Genomic DNA, 23,402 nt, shown 5'->3' with positions numbered 1-23,402 from the left:
TGTAAAATCAGGATGGAAAATAACTTTACAGGGTAATCAGAGTTAAAGACCTCAGAGGACCCCCTTCTAGCCTTAGGTTCAAAGTACAGCAAACAGAGAAACACTCTAGCAAAAGATACCTTTACAAGTTGAGAAAACAAAGAGAAACTAACACGCCTTGCCTGGATGTTTACTTACAAGTTTGAAATAGGAGAGACTTGTTCAGAAAGATTTGGAGAGCCTGGATTGATGTCTGGTCCCTCTTAGTCCCAAGAGCGAATAACTTCCCAAAACAAAGAGCACAAACAAAAGCCTTCCCTCCCCCCAAGATTTGAAAGTATCTTGTCCCCTTATTGGTCCTTTGGGTCAGATGCCAGCCAGGTTACCTGAGCTTCTTAACCCTTTACAGGTAAAAGGATTTTGGAGTCTCTGGCCAGGAGGGATTTTATAGTACTGTACACAGGAGAGCTGTTACCCTTCCCTTTATAGTTATGACAGGGGGTAACATACAGAGTATAGGGGGATGCTAGTATTTTGGTATTGGACAGCACATAACATATACAGTCTGCAATGTCCCCGATTGGGGGGTTACGGTGGGTGAGATCAAGATACAGTCAGCAAGTAGTGAGGGTACATCACTCATACAAAAAGTACAGGCAGTTGTGGGTATATAATTAAGCGGGCCAGGTAATGGGGATGGGTGACCCTCGCATGATGGAGTTTGGTTCAGTTCGGTGGGCTCAGAGGATAGGCTCCAACAGAGAAAGTCTACTGGTCTCTTAGCTAAAAGGCAGAAAAGATTTTTCACTTCAAGGTCCCAGAAGCAAAGACAAGGTTTTCGTCTCAAGGCCAAAAGACCAGAAACATCAAGACACTTGATCATGGCCTTGGATACACCAAGAGACTACCTATGCTTGACCAGAGCTCAGAGAGCCAGGAAGCTGTAATACGCTGCCAAACGAGACAGCCGTACCTCCGCCACAGCTTTCTACATCGCCACGAGGACTCCCACACAGGGACCAAATGCCATCAAGGAGACTTGGACAACTAGGAAACGCTTAAGTGACAATCACTCCCCCAAATGACTCCAATGTAATAATTCAAAGCAAGAACTCCACACACAATTCTGCTTAAAGACCGAGAAATCTTTCAGTCTGGTCACTTGGGTTCCTCTCGCTGCTTTCCCTGGCTGCTGCTGTGTACTCCTACATTGCATAAACCCACCCACTTCCTGTGACGTACTCCGTCCCTGTGAACTCTCAGCAAAACAGAGACAAGAAAACGTGTGCAAGCGCTATCCCGGCTGGCCACACCGCATGGGGCTCTTCTACAGTTAGTGCGGCTCCTGGAGTTCTGCCCCCATTCTCCACCTACCAGACTGGCGGGGAGCTCAGGGGTTCGGCCCTGCGGCAGGGTAGTGGCGCTAGGGGCTTCTGATAGAGGAGACTGGTGCCTGCCACTTTCCATGCACCGAATGCTTAGGGCAGATTGCCTAGAAAAATGCTGCAGGAAAAGCTGACAGCTCTCTCTCTCTCTTAGTGTTCGCTTCTCTATCCTCTGTCTCGCCCAGGACCGCTAATTAATTTTGAGGAAAACACCGCGGATACACACTGAAAACAAGCGATGTACGTGAAAGAGAGAGAATGGTAATCGTTGGGCAGGCATTGAGAGAGTGAGAAAATCTAGCCTATATTCAAGAAAAAATAACTCTTCTAGGCTTTAATAGCCTACAAATCATAGATGCACATAGTTTGAAATCAGTTGCTCACCAAGTTCTCAGAATGTTTCGATCGATTGATAGATCGATAGATCTTCCTTTGCTTCTCTCAAAACCCTCTATCCTTTCGTCAGCACTCGGTGATATTTACTGTGAAGTTTCCCGAAACTGATGGAGGGAAGCCAAAACAAGATCCGCTCGCCCCAAGTCCATAAGACGATCACCTGCAAACTCAGTCATGTGAAGCAGCGTGTGCACTAAAGTACACAATTGTACCTATACAGATCAAAAGAAGAAAACCCACGAACACTTAAAATGAAGAAAAACATTATATGACTGAGCGTGCTGGACCGTAAACAAGAGACGGTTGCTTTGTAAAACTCATTTGTTCTTTCTGTAGCAACTCCTGGATGATTATCCAAAATGCTTCATCATGGGAGCAGACAATGTAGGATCCAAACAGATGCAGTCGATCCGCATGTTCCTGCGTGGGAAGGCTGTTGTGCTGATGGGGAAGAACACCATGATGCGCAAGGCTATCCGTGGTCATCTGGAGAATAACGCTGCTTTGGAAAAGTGAGTAAAATACTGTGATTCCACACTCTGTTTCCTGGGGAAGACTGTATGTTCCCTGAAGGAGTGAAACTGAATGGTGCTGTCTTTCCCCCAGGCTGTTGCCTCATATCCATGGGAATGTGGGCTTTCGGATCACCAAGGAGGATCTGACTGAGATCAGGGACATGCTGTTGGCTAACAAGGTAAGGGAGGAGGACACTGTTATAGTGCGTCTACTAGGGAGGTCTTGGGGCCTGATCTGAAGGAAGGAGAGAGTGTAACACTGAACATTCTCTGTGGATGTGTGACTTTTTTTAGAAGGGAGACAGATACTGACCCCACCCCATCCTGTTTCGGTTTTTGCTGCTCAGGGCTCTCTAGAGTTCTGAGAACTCCTTTTTCATGGAGGTCATTGTTAATTTAGCCTTGTGGAAATGACTTTGAGATGGGAAAGCTGGTTTAATCCCTCTATAGGCAGGGTAGGAGGCAACATGATCCAGTGAATAGGGCACCAGAGAATCAGAAAAAAATGGCTTTTGTTTCCAACTCTGCCCATGACTTTGTCTGATCTTGGATAAGTCACTTAACCTTCTGTCAAGTATCAGAGGGGTAGTCGTGTTAGTCTGAATCTGTAAAAAGCAACAGAGGGTCCTGTGGCACCTTTGAGACTAACAGAAGTATAGGGAGCATAAGCTTTCGTGGGTAAGAACCTCACTTCTTCAGATGCAAGTAATGGAAATCTCCAGAGGCAGAGATTACTTCCATTACTTGCATCTGAAGAAGTGAGGTTCTTACCCACGAAAGCTTATGCTCCCTATACTTCTGTTAGTCTCAAAGGTGCCACAGGACCCTCTGTTGCTTTTAACCTTCTGTGTTTGTTTTTCCCAATTGTACAGTAACTCCTCATTTAATGTTGTAGTTACGTTCCTGAAAAATGTGACTTTATGCAAAACGATGTTAAGTGAAGCCAATTTCCCCATAAGAATTAATATAAATGTGCGGGGGAGGGGTTAGGAGGAAATTTTTTTTGCCAGACAAGAGACATTATATACATATGCAGTATAAGTTTTAAACCATTTTAAACAGTTTAATATTGTACCCAACAATGGATGAGTGTGAAGCTTGGTTGAGGTGGTGGAGTAGGAGGGTGGGATATTTCCCAGGGAATGTCTTGCTGCTAAATGACAAACTAGCACTTGGCTGAGCCCTCAAGGGTTAACAAGCTGTTGTTAATATAGCCTCACACTCTACAAGGCAGCATGGACTGAGGCAGGAGGGAGGAAACACAATAGATGCAGGGCAGTGGCTGCAAACACTTCCCTGCAAAAACTGAACACGATGATGAACCCACGCTATCCAGCTAGAGCGCACCACTCCCTCCTCCTGACGGCACAGGCACGGCTGCACAGGTGCTGACTTTCACAAGTGCTTGGGGGTGTGTGCATGAGTGATAAAGGGGCAACACACATCTCTAAGTACACTGGCCCCACTTCAAGTATGCTGCCCTTTTAAGAAGGTCAGACAGGAAGCGTTGGCTTCCAGCAAGCTCCCCCCTTTCTGTCCCTGAGCCCTGTCCCCCTCCTCTCCTTTGTGGAGAGGGGGTATGGAGCGGGGGGGGGGGGGCAGGAGCAAGGGGACATCCTGACATCAGCACCCTCTTCTCTTCCCCTCCCACCCCCCGCAAGCAGGAAGCTCCCGAGAGCAGCTCCGAGGCAGAGGGAAGGTCAGGAGCAGCGGGGGAGCACCTGAACTGCTGCTGGGCAGCTGCTGAGTCTCGTACCTTACAGGGAATTTAGGGGAGCTGATGGGGAGATGCCAGCCCCTCCGGTTCTAATCCCCAAGAGGAGGAGCTGCTCTTCCAGGGAATCCTGCAAGCGGTGGCCAAAGCAGGCGGCTGCCAAACAACGTGATAAGGGAGCATTGCGCAACTTGAAATGAGCCTGTTCCCTAATAGATCAGCAACGTAACAACGAACATTGTTAACCGGGACAACATTAAGTGAGGAGTTACTGTACGGGAAACCTGAGCCTGCTCTGACTCTATGGAGGAACAGCTCCATAAAAATGCAAAGGATAGTCTCCTGTATCCCATGTTAAGCGTCCTAGATGCAGTTTGTTAGAGGGGAGATAGAAGTAGTAGTCAGAACTATTTACGGCCACAAATACCGCCCGCACTCTCATATTAGCCGACTGTGGAAAAGTAGCAAGAACAGGGAGACGGCTTTTTCAGTGTTCCAATTTCTGCTGCTGTTACTTTCTTTCTCAAGTTAATAGAACTCCCCCTGCAGCTCTAGGAGCCCGAGAGCTGCTTCCAGCCGCCTCCCCAAACTGCACAGTCCCTTTTAAGTTGCTGCAGCTGAGACTTTTTCCTGATCCATGACCAGTTCTAACCACGTCAGTTCTTTCTGCTGATCACAATGAAAGCTGGTTCTTGAATTAGTTCAGCAGCAGCCTGACAGTCCTCATTCTGGTTAAAGCCATTAAAGGTACATCTACGCTGCACTAAACCACCTGAGCTGTCCCCTGTCAGCTGACTGGGGTTTGTGGGCCTTGGGCTATAAAATTGCAGGGTAGACGCTTGGGCCAGGACCCCAGAGCCCAGGCTTAAACTGCAGTGCAGATGTTCAGGCTCAGGCTTGATAGCCAAGCGAGCCCAAGTCTGCTGACATGGTCCAGCCGCGGGCGTTTTAGTGCAGTGTAGACATACCCTAAGGGTAAGCAATGTAAACCCAGGGTTCAGACTCAGGCTCAGCTGTAATCCCCTTCCATCTACACACAGATTGCACTAACCCAAGGTCCCAGGGCCCTACAGTGCTGAAAGGTCCAAACCTGAGTCAAGCTGGGACCCAGGGTTCAAGCCCTGTTGGTTTGCTGTGTTGATGCAGCCCCACTGGACTCATGCTCTGGCAGTCTGCCAAAAGTATCCCACAATCCTATGGCTGATATTTTTGGTGGATAGTCCAGTTTTCCCACAGTGCATCATGAACAAAGGGCTAGAGTGGCCACAGTTTGGGAGGGCGCTAGGAAGTCTGGGATTTGGGTGGCTGGACTCAGGCCTGTGTAATGCAGTGTAGACAGTGGAGCCCCAGGTTGGCACCCAGGGTTCAGCCATTCCTAACCTGAGGTTACAAGAGCTGAAGCCCTAGATGAACAAACCCAGGATCTGTTAACCTGAGTTCTACTCATCCTGGTCTACATTGCAGTGTAGACACACCCAAACATGGATGCCCAAACCTTTCCCAACTCAAGCAGTAATGGCAGTTGCCAGGGGCATGAGGACTGCATGCAAATGGCACAAAATGGAGCAGTTTGCAGCTTCCCTTGTTTGTTAATCTCGGGGCATGGCTGGCGGGTCCCAGCAAGAGGTGCAGCCTGGCTGCGTGGATCAAGCTGACACATTGCACACTGGGACTACAACATCGGTGGACTTCACCTTCAGATTCAAGATGGGGGTAGCCACTGGTCATATTCTGGAACTCCAGGGTTGTCATTTGTACTGTAGGCTTTGTGGAGTCCTAAAGCCTGTAACAATACCATTCTGATATGGCAGGGAGATAGATAGTGGGTGTGATTGTCGGTCACAGGACTGGCAGCCAGGAAGTGTTGATTTCTAATCCAGATTGGAAACTAACTTGTTTTGTGACATTAAAGAAATCACTTCTCTCTGTGCCTCAATTTTTCCTATCTGATAAACTGTGGTAAACTTACTTCCCTCCCAGAGTGGTTGCAAAGATTCATGTCTACAGCACTCTGAAGATGCAAAGCACTTCAAGTGCTAAGTATTGGTATGAAAATGGGGAGTGGGGGGTGCAGAATATCCCTAAGGGATAAGTAGTATCTAAAACAAACATCACACACAGTTCTATATTAAAATAACATTAAATGTCCATATTTAATGTGGTATTATGATGGTCATTAAAAATTGTTTAAGTGGAGTAGCACCCTAGAAGGTGAAGGATTGTGTAGCAGTTTATTGGGGCTTAAAGAGAGACCTTATGCCTTGCTGGTGGGTTTCTGTCACCATGTACCCTGCTGTATGCTGTTTTATCACTTAGTCGTTAAGGAGGCTAGACCAGGGGTGGACAAACTACGGCCTGCAGGCTGGATCCGGCCCCTCAGGGCTTTGGATCCGGCCTGCAGGACTGCCTCCGATGGCGCTGCGGGCCCCGCGCTGTTCTCAGAAGTGGCTGGCACCACTTCCCTGCGGCCCCCGGACCGGGGGCAGAGGGCTCTGTGCATTGCCCTTGCCTCCAGGCAGCACCCCCCACAGCTCCCATTGGCCGGGAATGGGGAACTGCGGCCAATGGGAGCTTCAGGGGAGGTACCTGGAGGGGTGGCAAGGGCAGCACATGCGAAGCCCTCCGCCCCCGCTCCCCGCAGCACTTCCTGGAGCAGCGTGGGGCCGGGGACAGGGCAGGGAGGGAGCCTGCCGTGGCCCCAGTGTGCACCGCTGCCACCCTGGAGCCACTTTAGGTAAGCGGCGCTGGGCCAGAGCCCAAACCCCACCTGCACCCCACCCCCCAACTCCCTGCCCTAAGCTCCCTGCCTGCACCTTGCACCCCACCTGCACCCCAACCCCTGCCTTGAGCCCCCTTCCGCAGTCCACATCTCTCCTGCACCTCTGCCCTGAGCCCCCTTTGCACTCCGCACCCCTCCGGCATCCCAACCCCCTTCCCAGAGCCCCCTCATACACCCTGCACCCTTCCTCTGCCCCAATATCTTGCCCTGAGCCGCTTCCTGCACACCGCACCCCCTCCCACACACTGCACTCCCTCCTGCACCCTAACCCCACCCAGATGTGGCCCTCGGCCCAAAAAGTTTGCCCATCCCTGGGCTAGACAGCAGAATGCTGGGTGGGGTATGTACTTCAGTTGCCTTCCCTTCCTCTAAACCAGCCATGCTTCACCTCTTCCTCAAGGAGGGAATTTCTTTCTTGCTTTTGTGATGTCAGTGGAAACAAATGACTTTCTTCTATGCTGGCTAATGGTTCTGCTTCTCTTCTGCATATCCCAGATCTGCAGTTTGTTAACCCTGTGCTACGTGCAGCCATAGAAATCTTTGTTCATTGCTGCTATTGCAGAGGGAGGACACAGCTGATCAGCTGCTTTGTTGCTAATGTGCGCCAACAATGAGCACCAGCTGATACTGTGCTGAGTGCATTTATTGATTGTATTTTTAGTGTGTACGTTAAATGTCTTGGGTTCCTGACAAGGTGCCTGTGGGGCTCTTGTTACAAAGCTTTCCCCAGACCCCACCATGCTTTATCTGTCACCCCAAAGGGGGGTGACTCCAGTTTTACACTCCTCTTTTCCCTCTCAACCCAGTTTTCCCAACAAGCAGAAGTCTGCAGAACCATCTCCCACCATGATGAGCTCTTCATTGGGCAGCAACCTGTCAGAACTGGACCGACTGCTCCTAGAACTGAACGCTGTTCAGCACAATCCCCCTAGTGGCTTCCCAACAGGTAGGAAGTGATGACCCATGTGTCAGTGCTAGGTATGTTGATGCCTGGATCTCACACCTCCCTCCATGTATAAATCTCCCTGTAACTCTTTTTTTTTTTTTTCTCCCCTGCCCAGTTCAGCCTCCTTTTTGCCCTCCCCATATTGTACCTGCCTCTCTTTCCACTGTAAGTGAGGGTCTATTGACTCTGTTTCTTTTCCTGTAAGATGAAGCCAGCAGGAGCCCCTCCCTGCCCAGTGGGACTGGACCTCACTGTTGCCCCAGAGAGCACTAGCTCTTTGGGGGTGAAGGCAGCACCCCCTACAAAAGAGAAGCCAAAGCGGAACGGAGGGCGTGGGATTGAGGATGTGCGTCCCAGTGTGGAGAGCCTTTTGGATGAACTGGAGAGCTCTGTGCCAAGTCCAGTGTGAGTACTGACCCAGCTACTGTTCCCTTGGGTGCCGGGGGCGTTGGGACAGAGGGGGGTTAGTGACTCCACACAATTTAATGACAGCAGTTAGGAGAGTGCAGTACTGGCTGGGCAGATGGCCTCCTGTTTCCTTGGTAATGAGGGGATTTGCTCTCTCCAAACTGGGGAAGGTCAAGGAGGAAGTTGAAGATTGTGGCCATGTCTGCTTCTTTTTTGGGCTCAGATTTACTGCAACTGCCATTGAGTCAGAAGCTGCTAACGTTGGAAAAACAGATAAGTGTATAATGGGTCCCTTTGAACATGTATCCCCAAATGGTAAATCCAGATGGACCTGTCCTCCGTGAACTTATCTCATTCTGTTTTGAACCCAGTTATGCTGACTGAAAATTGTCACCATCTGACCAAATAAATTGGGTGGGTCTCAGTCTAGTGCCTAATGGATGGTTGTTCGTATCACAAACTACCACAACTGCACTAATTGGCATCTTTGGCAGTCTCCTAGAGAGAGCAAAGGGTTGGAAGTGCCACAAAAGCGGATTTCCTGGAAGGCCTGTTGCGGCGTATTTGGGGTCCAAGTGTGGGGAATCTGGCTGTGCTGTTTTCCTTGCTGTACCTGTCCTGGGAATAAACAGAATCCCAAGAGCTGAGGCTGTCCGCCTGGGATTTTTCACCACCACCATGTTCAAATGTAACGTGTGTGGTTTTGTTTTTTATCAGCCCTGCCATCACTGTGAACCAGAGTGAGGTGAGCAGCCCACAGCGGGTCACCTCCAGCCAGCAGCAGACTCGCATATCTGCTTCTTCAGCCACAAGAGAACTGGATGAGCTGATGGCATCTCTCTCGGACTTCAAGGTGCCCAACCGTAATAACTTCTGATCTTGTGTTCTCCACTCACTTGTCTGTCGTCCATTTCTACTGACCGCCTCCTCTCCTCAGATCACCCATTGCAACCGTTACTCCTTGTACCAGTCAATTCTCGGTGGCGTATTAGTGCTGTCAAAGTGCTGCTGCAGGTGTGATTGGTGTGATGAAGTCTCATATCTGGTGTGGATAATGCAGAGACTTGTAAATTAAGATCTGTCAGGGTTTGCCCTAGTGTAGCATTCAAAGGAACTAGGCTAATCTTCTGAAGTGGTGAGCAATAGATAGGATATGCTGATGCCAAGTGCAGGTCTCATAATGTCCAGAAGTCTCTTGGAAGCAGGGAGGATTTTCTGATGTAACTGCTGCTGTGTCGTCCCAAGTGCTTAGTTAGCATTCAGGGGTGTTTCTCCCCATGCCAAGCACTGGATCAAGGCAATGCCTATCTCTGTCAACATCATGAGGGGAAATCCCAGCTGGTGTAGTGCCCACTTTTTTGTTCTGATTCAGGAAAAACACTTCATTGAAATAATGATTAACTGCACCTGTTACCCAGCAACACCAATTTGTACGGTGGGGATATCTTTTGTGGGGGATAGGGATGAGTGTGATAGTGTGTGATTCACAGTGAAGTGAAATGCTTTGTTGGCAACAGATAGGAGCTGAGTTCTTCTAAGTGTAGAGTCCATTTTGGTGGGTTGTAATCTAATAAGAGGAACCCATCTATTTACTGGCAAAGACCAGCCTCTGCTGCTCTAGAGGATATCTCCTTTGTTGCCCTTGATTTTTCCCAATCAGGAAGATGGGAGATGATTTTTGAGACTTCCAGGCAGATGATTTGGGCAGTAAAGATTTCATCTCAAAGGGCAAGAAATTTCCAGAGTTGGGTTCAGGTAAAAATGGGGTTGACGTCTAAGCCTTTTGGGGCAGGAGGATGGGACGTGCTGCATCAACACATCTGCTGGAACATCCGAATTTTCATACTGGATCAGACCAACGATCCAGCTATTTCACTGGCTAGTACCAGCTGGTTGAGAGGAAGGTTGAAGGGGGAGGGGGCGGAGAATAACCTGCCCATGAGGGAAGTTGCTTCCTCAGTTAGTGGTTACCTTATGACCTGGAGTGAGAGGGTTTGTATCCCTTACATAAGATTTTTATATAGATATCACACATGCTCACACAAACATTGGATGGTCTCATCCTTTCAGATGTATAATACTTTTTCTTACCATGCATAGCTAACCTGTGGAACTCATTGCCACATGATATCATTTATGCCACAATCTTAGCAAGATTACTAAAAGATTCCATTATATGCTTTTTAATATTTTGGATTTTACTTGAATTGAATCTCTCTTCTATTATGAGTGAGGGTAAAGTAGGAGTGCCTGACTTACCCTCTTTATAACACTCATTATTTTGTGTATTTCTACCATATCCCCCCTTAAGTCTTTTTTTTCACCCTAATCCAGTAAAGTCCCAATCTTTTCAATCTGTCTTCATATGAAAGCTTCTCCAGGCCTCTGACCATTTTTGTCACCTGAATGCCCTCTGTTCCCACTGTATTTATTTATTGTTTTTAGATGAGCAACCAGAGCTCAAGAAAATATTCCAGAATGGGGGAGAGGGTACCATGGATTTATGACATTAGATTTTCAGTGTTTTCATTCCTTGTGCGCCCTACCATCATTTGCTTTTTTGACTGCTGCTATGCGGGGGGACGGATAGCTCAGTGGTTTGAGCACTGGCCTGCTAAATCCAGTGTTGTGAGTTCAATCCTTGAGGGGGCCATTTAGGGATCTGGGGTAAAAATCTGTCTGGGGATTGGTCCTGGTTTGAGCAGGGGGTTGGACTAAATGACCTCTTGAGGTCCCTTCCAACCCTGATATTCTGTCATTCTATGTATGGAGCAAAGGCTTTCATTGAGCTGCCTGTTTCTCTTAAGTGTTTACAGTTAATTTAGAAACCAGAAATGGGTGTGAGGACTTTACATTTGGAAGGAATAATTTACATTATTTTGCATTTGTTGCAATGAATTTAATTGGCTATCATGTGGCCCAATCACCTAGTTTTGTTAGGATCTTATGAAGTTCCTCAGAGTCTTCTCTAGTCTTGACTAACTTAATCTTGCATCACCTGCAGATTTTGTCACTTGGCTGTTCACCTTTTGTTCTCACATCAATAATATATTAAACGATAACATCTCTAGTCCAGAGCATATTAACCTTCTGTATGTTGAAAATTGACAGTTTATTCAACTGTGCAGTTAGGGTAGAAAAGAATTCCCTCTTTGATAGCCCCAAGTCTATTATTCAAGCCAGAGACAGGTGACTTAGAAGCTGCAGGATAACCTGTTCAGCAGCCATATGTTCATGACATTGTCAATGTTTAGCAAATAAAATCTCATTGTGGCTACTGGCACTAAGCACAGGTATACACAAGCGGACTCTTGATGGCTGAGAAACGTCCTCCTGCAGCCTAAGGACTTCAGCTTTCCAGCCTTTTGTGTCTCTTCTCCAGAAGAGACACTTGGGGTCGGGAGTCTGTAAGCCTGGGGGCTCGACTGTCTTACAGTCATTGGAAAGGCTGGGAGACTAAAGATCAGAGCACTAGTAAAAGCTGCCTGGCAGGATGGGTGGTGTTTGGCTGGGCCGTTAGTCTCCGAATACTCTTGTCCCCCTTGCTTGTTTCCTAGCTGTGTTGGTGGCTGAGCCCAGGGAGCAAACCAGAAAATTTGGACCGTGCATTTGGGTTTCCGAAGTTACCCTCGACAGCAAGGGTTAGGGACTGTTTGGTTTTGTTTTTTAAATAATTTTGGTTTCATAAATACAGTAACTCCTTGCTTAAAGTTGCAGTTGTGTTCCTGAAAAATGTTACTTTAAGCGAAATGATGTTAAACGAATCCAATTTCCCCATAAGAATTAATGTAAATGGGGAGGCGTTAGGTTCCAGGGAATTTTTTTCGCCAGACAAAAGACTGTGTGTGTGTGTGTGTGTGTGTGTGTGTGTGTGACACACACACACACACATTGTGAGTTTGTGTGAGAGAGAGAGACACACACACAAACACCATGTGTGTGAGAGAGACGCACATTGCCCTTTTAAGTACGCTGACCCCATTCTAAGTATACTGCCTTTTTAAGCAGATCAGCAAGTTGAGACAGGTGATGGGGTACAGGAGCCGGGGGGAGGGGGACACCCTGACATCAGCTCCCACCCCCCTGCACAGCAAGCAGGAGGCTCCAGGGAGCAGCTCCAAGGCAGAGGGCAGGAGCAACACACGGCAGTGGGGGGAGGGACAGCTGAACTGCTGGCAATTGATAACCTGCTCGTCGGCTGCTGCACAGGGAACTTAGGGGAATGGGAAGCTGATGGGGGGGCTGCTGGCCCACCCTGGTTCCAAGCCCCCACCAACTAGCTCCTTCCTGCAAGCAGTGGACAAAGCAGGCGGCTGCCAAACGTTATAAAGGAGCTTTGTGCAACTTTAAATGAGCATGTTCTCTAAGTGATCTGCAACGTAACAATGTTAACCGGGACAGGAGTTACTGTATGAAGTTACATTTCTGTGAGATGCTGACGTGCCTAACTGTGTAACTGAAACTTACAGCTACTCCAGTGGTGTCGAGACTGCATAAACATCTCCATATCTATTTCTCTTTATTTCCATTATGAGAATGGCCATACTGGGTTAGAGCAATGGCTCGTCTAGTCTGGTATCCTGTCTTCCTACAGTGGCTGGTGCCAAATGCTTCAGAGGGAGTGAACAGAACATGGCAATTTATTGAGTGATCCATCCACTGTCATCCAGTCCCAACTCCTAGCAGTCAGAAGTTTAGAGACATCCAGAGCATGGGGTTGCATCCCTGACCATTTTGGCTAATAGCCATTGATGGACCTATCCTCCATGAAGTTATCTAACTCTGTTTTAAACCCAGTTATGCTTTTGGCCCTCACAACATTCCCTGGCAACAAGTTCCACAGGTTGACTGTGTGTTGTGCGAAGAAGTACTTCCTTATGTGTGTGTTAAACCTGCTGACTTAATTTCATTAAGCGGTACCTGGTTCGTGTGCTATGTAAAAGGGTAAAAGAACACGGCTTTATTTGCTTTTTCAACACCATTTGTGATTTTATAGACCTCTATCATATCTGATCGTTTTCTTTTCCAAACTGACCAGTCCCAGTCTTTTTAATCTCTCCTCATATGGAAGCTGTTCCATACCCCTAGTCATTTTTGTTGCCCTTCTCTGTATTTTTTCCAATTCTAATCTCTCTGTTTTTGAGATGAGGTAACCAGAACTGCATGCAGTATTCAAGGTGTGGGCATACTATGGCTTTATGATATTTTCTGTCTTATCTATCCCCTTTTTTGATTTCCTCTGCATATTGAGCAGATGTTTTCAGAAAACTATCCATGATGACTCCAGGATCTTTCTTGAATGGTAACAGCTCATTTAAACCCCATCATTTTGTCTGTATAGTTGGGATCGTTTTCCAGTGTGCTTTACTTTGCATTTATCTACATTGAATTTCATCTGCCATTTTGTTGCCCAGTCATTCAGTTTTGTGAGATCCCTTTGTAACTCTTTGCAGTTTGCTTTGGACTTAACTACCTTTAGTAATTCTTATGTCATCTGCAAACTTTGCCACCTCACTGTTTATCCCTTTTTCCATATACATTTATGAATATATTGAACAACACTGGTCCCAGTACAGATCCTTGAGAGACCCTGATGTTTACTTCTCTCCAATGTGAAAACTGATCACAGAAACCCCCTTGGGAGCTGCCACCCGATGTGCAAAGACTACCCCTGCTTCTGTTTTCCCTGCCAGCTCAGGACTCCAGCCCCCTGTCTTGCTGAGCCAGACACTCCCGTCTGGCTCCAGACACAGACCCAGGGTCTGAATCACTTGTCCCAAAGCTGCAAGTTTACCTGAAAACAGCTCGCAGTAGCGTGCTTGTCTTTAGCACTCAGATGCCCAACTCCCAATGGGGTCTAAACCCAAATAAATCCGTTTCACCCTGCATAAAGCTTATGCAGGGCAAACTCATAAATTGTTCGCCCTCTATAACACTGATAGAGAGATATGCACAGTTGTTTGCTCCCCCAGGTATTAATACATACTCTGAGTAAATTACTAAACAAAAAGTGATTTTATTTAAATACAGACAGTAGGATTTAAGTGGTTCAAAGTAGTAACAGACAGAACAAAGTAAGTCACCAAGCAAAATAAAATAAAATGCGCAAATCTATGCCTAATCAAACTAAATACAGATAATCTCACCCTCAGAGATGTTTCAGTAAGTTTTTCTCAGACTGGACACCTTCCAGGCCTGGGCACAATTCTTTCCCCTGGTACAGCTCTTGTTGCAGCTCAGGTGGTAGCTAGGGGATTCTTCATGATGGCTTCTCTCCCTCTCTGTTCTCTTCCCCCCCTTTATATATCTTTTGCATAAGGCGGGAACTCTTTGTCTCTCTGGGTTTCCACCCCCCCTCACTGGAAAAGCACCAGGTTAAAGATGGATTCCAGTTCAGGTGACATGATCACATGTCACTGCAAGACTTCATTACTCACTTGCCAGCACACACATATACAGGAAGACTCACAGGTAAATACAGCCATCTGCAGACAATGGGAGTCATCAAGATTCCAAACCATCATTAATGGTCCACACTTTACACAATTACAATAGGCCCTCAGAGTTACATTTTATATTTCTAGTTTTAGATACAAGAGTGGTACATTTATACAAATCAGATGATCACACTCAGTAGATTATAAGCTTTGTAATGATACCTTACAAGAGACCTTTTGCATGAGGCATATCCCAGTTACTTACATTCACTTATTACCGTATTTTCTCTAAAACTATCTCAGTTACATTATATTGACTTATTATCAAGTTTTTATAAAACCATATAGACTGCACAACGTCACAGGATCGTTTTCCAGTGTGCTTTACTTTGCATTTATCTACATTGAATTTCATCTGCCATTTTGTTGCCCAGTCATTCAGTTTTGTGAGATCCCTTTGTAACTCTTTGCAGTTTGCTTTGGACTTAACTACCTTTAGTAATTCTTATGTCATCTGCAAACTTTGCCACCTCACTGTTTATCCCTTTTTCCATATACATTTATGAATATATTGAACAACACTGGTCCCAGTACAGATCCTTGAGAGACCCTGATGTTTACTTCTCTCCAATGTGAAAACTGACCATTTATTCCGACCCTTTGTTTCCTGTCTTTTAATCTGTGACTGATCCATGAGAAGACCTTCCCTCTTATCCTATGACTGCTTATTTTACTTAAGAGCATTTGGTGAGGAACCTTGTCAAAGGCTTTCAGGAAGTCCAAGTGCACTGTATCCGCTCGATCACCCTTTTCCACATGTTTGTTGACCCCCTCAAAGAAGTCTAATAGATTGGTGAGACATGATTTCCCTTTACAAAAGCTGTTGACTCTTCCCCGACATATTGTGTTCATCTGTGTCTGATGATTTGAGGTTTTTTTTACTGTAGTTTCAACCAATTTGCCTGGTACTGAAGTTAGGCTTCTCAGCCAGTTAATGGGCAGGATCACCCCAGAGTCTTTTTTTAAAATTGGTGTCACGTTAGCTATCCACCAGTCATGTGGTACAGAGTCTGATTTAAGCAGTAGGTTATATACCACAGTTAATAGTTCTGCCATTTCATATTTGAGTTCCTTCAGAGCTTTCAGGTGAATAGTATCTGGTCCTGGGGACTTTAATGTTTAATTGATAAATTATGTTCCAAAACCTCCGCTCTTGGCCACTTGTCTGTTTCTTGTCAACCTCCTCTGTTGACATCACCACCTGCTCCCAGCAGTTACTTTCCCTTTTCTCTCACCTCCCAGTTGTTTCACTCTTCCCCTCTTCCTTTTTGTTTTTCACCCCTCAGTTCTGCTCTCATGTGCTAGCTCAGTTGCACAGTTGAATTGACAAGGTGTCTGGCCTATTTCGCTTTGGTGGGACCATGAATAGAGGCAGGGAGCAGCAGGTCTTTGCATGTCAAATGTTGATGCCCTGCTCTGCAGTGTACTCTGTAACTGTGAGAGATGAAAGGCTGTCCTTACTTCTGAGCTCCAGTCCTGTGCGTGTATGAGAGAGGCAGAGAGGAATAAGGCAAACATGCTAAGAAAGATGATTGATTAAAGCCAGGAGGACAAAGTCCAGACAGAAATGACAGCGTGTGGGTGGGTGATGTGGGCTTTGTTTGCTTTTAGTTCAGTTTTCTGCAAGCCATAGAGTAAAAGGTGCTGTTGCAGGCTGATGCATTAACCTTAATGAGTTGCTCATTCTGTTCGCTTACAGAATCCATTTGATTGTGTTGTTCGGCTTATCAGTCAGCTGGGCACTGAGGTTACTGAATGCACGAGTTTTGCACCTTTCGCATCTCTGACATGTGATTCCTCCTTACTATGTGACTTGGTGTCTGCATTAACCAGCCTCCTATTGTAGTGCAGCTCTTTATACATTAACTGCTGCATTCATTTTAATATTTTTAACATGTTGGAAAAATGATTTTTAGAGCAAAATAAGCAACCTTACTTTGAAAATGACTGGATTTTAGAAAGCTTGAAAATTTTGTCCCAAACTCAGGTAAAAATAGGAACGCCTTAACCATGGCATCTATGCTTCAGAGGGCAGTTGGTCTGTAAGGGAGAACAAATAGTGTAAACACACAGGAGTTTTCTAATAATTAATACACTTCAATATAGCACCTTTACTGCCAGAGTGTCTCTGTGCTTACAAACTATAGCTCGGAGGGAAGAGTGCCCTGTAATGAATCACTAGCATCGCTTTCTGCTGCCCTTTGGGTTTTCCTAGAGAGGTCTCCCATTCAGATGCGTACCAATCCCAGTCCTGCTTAGCTTGGCAGTCTGACATCACAGACAAGTTCTGTGATTGCATAGACCAGGGGTAGGCAACCTATGGCACGGGTGCTGATTTTCAGTGGCACTCACACTGGCCACCGATCCGGGGAGCTCTGCATTTTAATTTAATTTCAAATGAAGTTTCTTAAACATTTTAAAAACCTTATTTACTTTCCATACAACAATAGTTTAGTTATATATTATAGACTTCTAGAAGGAGACCTTCTAAAAACGTTAAAATGTATTACTGGCACACGAAACCTTAAATCAGAGTGAATACATGAAGACTCGGCACACCACTTCTGAAAGGTTGCCGACCCCTGGCATAGACACTCCAGTCCCCTAAGCTGGAAGGGCCTGTGGCTTCCATCTGCTGGAGGGTTTTGCCTGCATCCAAATGAATTCTAGCACTTTAATCATGACAACACCCAATGAGGTAAGTAAATTGTGTTGGCTGGAATTTTCAAAGGAGCCCATGAGAGTTAGACACCCAATTCCCATGGGGGTTAAACACCCAACTCCCTTAGGCACCTTTGAAAATTCCAGCCATTATCCCTAATACTAAAAAAGGGAAATTAAACCCCGGAATGAGTTGGTGTCGGAGCTAGGATTAGAACACAGAGGCTCTTGCTGCCACTGTCATGCTAAGTGCTCTACTGAGCTGTCCCTCTTGTGGTAAGAGGCCTCACTGGCTGCCCAAATGTAGCTGTAAGAGGGAGAATGAGAAATCCTTTTATCAGTGGCAGACCAAGTGATCTCAGCTGTGATACTCCTCCCCCTCCCCCCCGCCCCCCAAAAAAGTGACTATAGGCTAACTCTGTAAGGAAATGGGCTATAAACTTGATTTAAAAATGATCCTTTTACGTGGGTAAATTCCCCAAATCAGGAGTCATTGGGTGCAGTGGCAGACTTAGTAGGCCACAGTGGCTGGTTTGGGAGTGCACACAACAAGCCACGCTAATTTCTACTCCCGTAAGGAAATGGAAAGAATTCCTGTTTGTCACGTAGGAGCTGACATAGTGGACAGGATCAGAGCCATGATCTATCAGCTTTAAAATATAAGCAATGGAGAACTAAAACCAGAGTACCTGCCCCTGACCATTTCAGAGCATGTTTTGGAACAAAATGTATACTTCTCTCACCCAAATATAAAAGGGGCAAGAAAAGTGGGATGGGTGAGGAAGAAGAGTTAAATGCAGGGCTCCCGAAGGACAGCCTCTGAAGTCCTAGAATGCTTCCCTCTGATTCATCATGTATTCGACCCAGAGAAGAGCCTTGTGATTTGAGCAGGCCAGAGCCTGAGTCATGTACTCCTCTTGCCGTGAGTGCCCCGAGGCTACTGTATCAGGGAGGCAAATATTATGGCTTACATGCTTCATTGTTTTCTTCGAAAAGTATGTAAATTTCTATGCAAATTAATGCAAGTGTCTGATTCAGAGAAAGTTGCTAATGTGACTATCAGTCTTGGTCTAATGGGCTGGGCCCTTGGGGCAGATGCACCAGCCCCATTTACAGGAGAAAGAATTAACTGCGGCTTTGAAGAGCCTAAGAAAAAGTACTCAATGAATGGCTGCATGATCTTTCCTCATTCCCAGCACCCTCCTTTGAGAAGGGGCACAGCTGTGTGTTCACATTCCACACTCTGAGGTCCCACTTGTCCATCCCGGCTACCTTCATGGCTTCATGTCAGGAGGGCTCTGTGGTTTGCAGGCTTTGATTGTTCTGCCATGTTGTGCCTTGTTCTTTTCCTTTCCTCACCTCTGTCTCTATCTTCCCCCCTCTCTGTTCCTCTTTTTTTTGTCTCGTTTTTACAGGCTGTTTCCACTCTGTCACTGATTTCTGAACCCTCCCTGGAGCTGCTTTCCAGCCCAACAAATCCAGACTCAATCGACTCTCCTTCCCGTACAGTTCTGCTGCCCCAGTCAAAACCCCATGGGACAGGCCACAGCAGGGACCTACCAGCCCTGCTGCCACCTGCCACCTTGGAAGTCCTTCATATTGAAGAAGAAGGCAGCAGCGCTGCAGTTGCAGCTATTCCAGGACGTTCTGCCACCACTCCACAGCTCCGCTCTGTGGCTCGGATGGGTCAGTCACTTCCAGAGGACTTTGCTATTTCTGCTCCTTTTGGGGATCATGTGCTTTCTTTGAGCTCAGTCAGGCTGAGCCAAAAGTCAAATCCTCCTAGAGAGGTGTCGCAGGCCATGATATCCTCCAAGACGGAATCTCTGTCTGTTCCTTCTAGTGCAGAGGCCCACAGTCTGGGGCTTGATGAGGCAAAAGCCACTGAAAAGAAAGAGCACAGAACTGAGACCAAGCTCACAACTGTTCCTGTTTCTAGCCCTAGCATAACCAGCCAAGTGAAGGGGCAGACACCCAAGGAATCGGCAGAGCAGGCCATTTTCAGGGATAATTCAGCCTTTCCATCCCAGAAGGATGGAAAAATGGAAGCAGCTTTAGATCAGCTGTGGGCTCTGGAGCTATCTGAGCTTATACCAGAGTTATATTCTGAGAATGACCATGTCTTGCAGTCAGCGTGTGAGCCTCCTATTGTGGCTGTGGACCGGTGGGATGTCTTCCCAGATACTAAAGGCCAGTTGGGTCTTGGAGCAGAACAAAGACAGAAGCAGGATGCTGAAATTGAGCATGAAAGCAGGACAGAGGACTCTCCTGATATGGTTAAAAAGAGGCAGAGCAGAGAGAGAACTCCTAGGAAAGGTGGCCCTACTAAGAGCAAGCCAGGAGAAGACCGGGAAAGAGAGCAAGTCAGAAGCTCAACAGTCACTCCAGAAAGGGCTGAAAATGTTTGGAAGGATGAATTGGATCTGCTGTCTGTCTCCAAGCCACCTATTGAGAGGATTTCTGCATCAGGCCAGGCAGGCATTGAGTGAATGCAGGAGTGGGCAGGTTCTAGCTAGCCGCCTGTGCATGGTGTGAGTGCATATTTGGGTTCTTCCGGAGCAGTCTGATCGCTTACTCCAGACTAACCGCATGCTGGTCTGGGGTGCTTGGAGTCACTGTAATGACAGCTGCATGGCGCAGAGGTCTGAGACCCTCCAATCTAGCAGCAGCTTTGTGGTACCTTTTGCATGTGGATCAGTGATTGGCTGCTTGTGCAGCATAGGAATAGCATCCATAATCTGCAGGCTGTCTCCTAGCTAGAATGGGGCAAGTGCATGATCTATAGAGGTCTCTGAAGAGCAAAGTGCTGTTCCCCAGTGATGGAGGGATTTGCTAAGGACTGTCCAGACTTGGGATGGCAACTCCTCTTCCCTGCTGGCTTAGCTCTGAGCCTGTTCAAGTAGTGACACTGGAGCTCCTAGGGTCCTTCCAGCACTAGAAATGCTGTGTGCATCTCCGAATCCTCTGTGCTGGGGAATTTTATTTCCCCCACAACTGCGGAGGGGAGGGATGAAAAGAAGCTGACCTGGATCACTGTGGTGTTAGGGAAACCATAACACCCAATGGGGTGATCTTGTTGAACTGTGACCTTGTACCTCCAATCATGGCTTCGTGCTGGATTATCTCTCTTCATTGTGTAGCCGGAGTTCTTTTTAGCTGCTATGACTGGCCTGGCTGGGATTTTCCTTGCACTGAGTCACTGCTCTGGGCTGTGCCAAGAGGAGCTTTGGCATTGTGCAATAAATACCATCACTCTTTATGCTCACAGTTGTCACTAATAGTTTAAGTTTGTGCTGCTGCATCTTGGGGCTTGCTCTTGCATTGCTCTTTTCATGCTGAACCTGTCACCTTGTCATTCAGATAAAATCTGTAATTGAGAGGACAAAAGAGACCTTAAGCGTGCACCCAATGTATCGTGAGCGCTCACCGAGGCGGAAAGTAGGGCCAGTCATATTTCATAAGACTGTGTCCCAGGATCGCTTGATTGAAGAGCTGCAAGACAGATTGGGAATCAGCAAACAGGAAGAGGAGGAATGGAAAAGCCAGGAAGACTGGCTGACTGAGGGGGTCATTGTCACCGCCAGGCCACAAAGGAAGCAGCAGGATGGTGGACAGCAAGTACAGAAGGTAGAGAGCAAACTCTGTACTAGGGTTTCCCCCGTGTCGCTCTGCTCAGAAGGTCTCTAACAGAGACGTAGAGTAGGAGGTGGGAGTGACAGGTCTCTGGAGAGTCCTAGGATAGCTTTGGAATCTGACTCCTCTGTCCTAGCACTGTTCCCTTTACAGATCAGCTAGGAAATCCAAATCCCAGCTATGTAGGAATTGGAGTAAGCAATCTCTTGGGAGGGCAGTGTTATCTGATAGGAAGTCTAATGTTGTCTAAGGTCAGGCATTGAAGTGAGGTTTATTTTCATTCCACAGTGGGGAGGTCAGTCAATAAGCAGACAGTATTTCTTTCTTTACTTGGCAACATGATATGTTTAGATGTAAGATAAGGAACCTGCCCTGAAGTGCTTATAGCTAGGCAGGTGTTGCTAGGTGCCTTCTCCTTGAGACTCAGGCACTTCCTCAAGGAAGGTCTATTGAAAATGGCACCATGGCCTCTATTTCTGGTTGGCTACAGCAGTGAGGTTGGCCTGCTTGCACTCTGTGGTCTGACGTGAAAGGAAAGTAGAGAAGTGCTAGGTAGTGAGTGCCATGTTACCGTCTGTTTCATGCTGCCTGTCCTTCTGTTGCATGAAGTGCTTCTCCGTTCATCTCCAGATTTGTTCACCTTTCTCCCTCCTTTCTTTCTAGATTATAATTCCTCCAGAATCCCCCCTGCCCATGAGAAGAACAGTCTCTGTGCCAGCTTCTCCCCCACTCCAGCGTCCCAAAGAAGCTGCCAAGATTTTCCCTGCCAAAGCTTCTTCCTCTTCTCACCCTATTCCCTCTCCGCTTCCTCCACCCCCTCTTCCATACCCGCCACAACCTTCCTATGTACCCTCTGCTGCTGCTCCTAGTCCAGTCTCCTGCTCCTTCAGCTTGCCTCCCCAGCCTCTGTTCCAGTGGGAGACTTCTTCTGATGACTACCAGGAACTCTCTGGGGTGGGCACTCCTCCCTCTGAAGATCATAGATTCCTCCATTCTCCCCAAGCCCTGACTGAGCCAGTGGTAGCGTCTTCTCCTGCCAAGACACTATCTTCTGTTGGCTGTCAGACTGATGAAGATCCATTCTTCCCACCGATGCAGGCATGCTTTTCCTTGTGCTCTTCATTGAACAGAGCAATTACAAGTCTGAATCCAGCACTTCCTGGCCTGTTGGCTCTCTAGGTAGAGCGTTTGGGTAAAGGCTGGTACTGGGCTGCTCTACAGAAGATGAGTTTAGTGCTGCCAGTGGCTGATTTTTCTATCAGATTTGTCCCTTTATAGCAGTGTGAGGTGCACATGCATGGAACGATCCAGATCCTGTGTCCGTTTGCTGGCCACATCCATGTGGCATTGGGAATGGACCATGATCTTTGTTTCTCGCCATTGAACTGAAGGAATCAAGTCCATTAGTTTAGGGCCCAATACTCCCCTCCACAGTGTGGCACTGAGGGGAGAGGAGAAAAATGTGGAAAAGCCTGAGAACCAGAAGAAGAGGCTGAACAGTGATTCCACATGCCCCTGAACCCCACCCATGTGGACACGGCTCAGCTGGGATTCTGTGGGGTTTGGGGTGTAGTGCAGAGGCAATAAATTGCTGCTCTTTATGTCCTGCTCTCTAAGCCCAGGGAGAATCCTGCTAGAAAAGCGTAGGAAGACCCAGTACCTGAGCAGGCCTGATTCCATCCGTTATAGGTAGTGACCCTCATACGCAAGCCAGTGCAGTATAGCGTCAATCTCCACAAGCACCAATCCATCAAGGAGGCTCCTCTGCATCATGAATTGTTGTCATACTTTGCAGGTGATCCCTACTCCGCCGCTGGTCCGACGTACCAATCCACTTGCTGCTCGGCCACCCCTCGCGCCGCCCACCCATGAGAAGGCAGGATACCCTTTCTGTTCCCCTCTCAGCATGGTGTGCTGTTAAGGCAAGAGGGATGTGATTCTGGCACAGTCCTCTGAGCTGTTCCTAAAGGTCCTGTTGCTATGAATGCCGGATGGTTGTTTTTCTATGCATGGTCTGCTGTTTACAGGTGCGTTGTTGAACCTGACAGCAGTGGCAGACCTTTTAAACTAGGGCAGGAATTTGGAAGGCCTTTGCATGAGCATTTCTAGCACGCGAGTGTGGTGTGCATTGGTAGTGTTCCTAAAGGGGCTGTGCTCTACAAAGTGCAGGCATTGGGGGTGCACCCCTGCAGGGGTGTGGAATATTTCCAAAAGGAACCGCACCCCTTGACTGGTAAGAATGCAGTACCACCAGTAAAGGTCAAGTCCATGTTGTCCTGCATTGAGATGTCAGTGGCTGCACTAAAGTTAGCTGAGGCTGGCTGGTTCCTGGGGCAGGGAGGGACGTGTCACTGTGCATTTCATTCATTGCCATCCTCTCTGCAAGTGACACTTCACGTCTCATTTGTCTGTTTCTAGTCGGTTTCTGCACCCCCTGTCCAATGGCCACAGGCCCCTGGCCAGGATGAGGAAGCATGTGGCTCCCTGGG

General features: G+C 47.2%; 1 pseudogene; it reads left to right on the top strand.

Annotated features, from left to right (window-relative positions):
- Positions 1-2,433: 2,433 nt before the first annotated feature.
- Positions 2,434-23,402, top strand: part of LOC135978589 (paxillin-like) — a 31,881-nt pseudogene continuing 10,912 nt past the window's right edge.

This window comes from Chrysemys picta, unplaced genomic scaffold (genome assembly GCF_011386835.1).
Source record: "Chrysemys picta bellii isolate R12L10 unplaced genomic scaffold, ASM1138683v2 scaf331, whole genome shotgun sequence".
In the NCBI taxonomy this organism is placed as follows: domain Eukaryota; kingdom Metazoa; phylum Chordata; order Testudines; family Emydidae; genus Chrysemys; species Chrysemys picta.
This window is presented reverse-complemented; position numbering and strand designations above follow the sequence as displayed.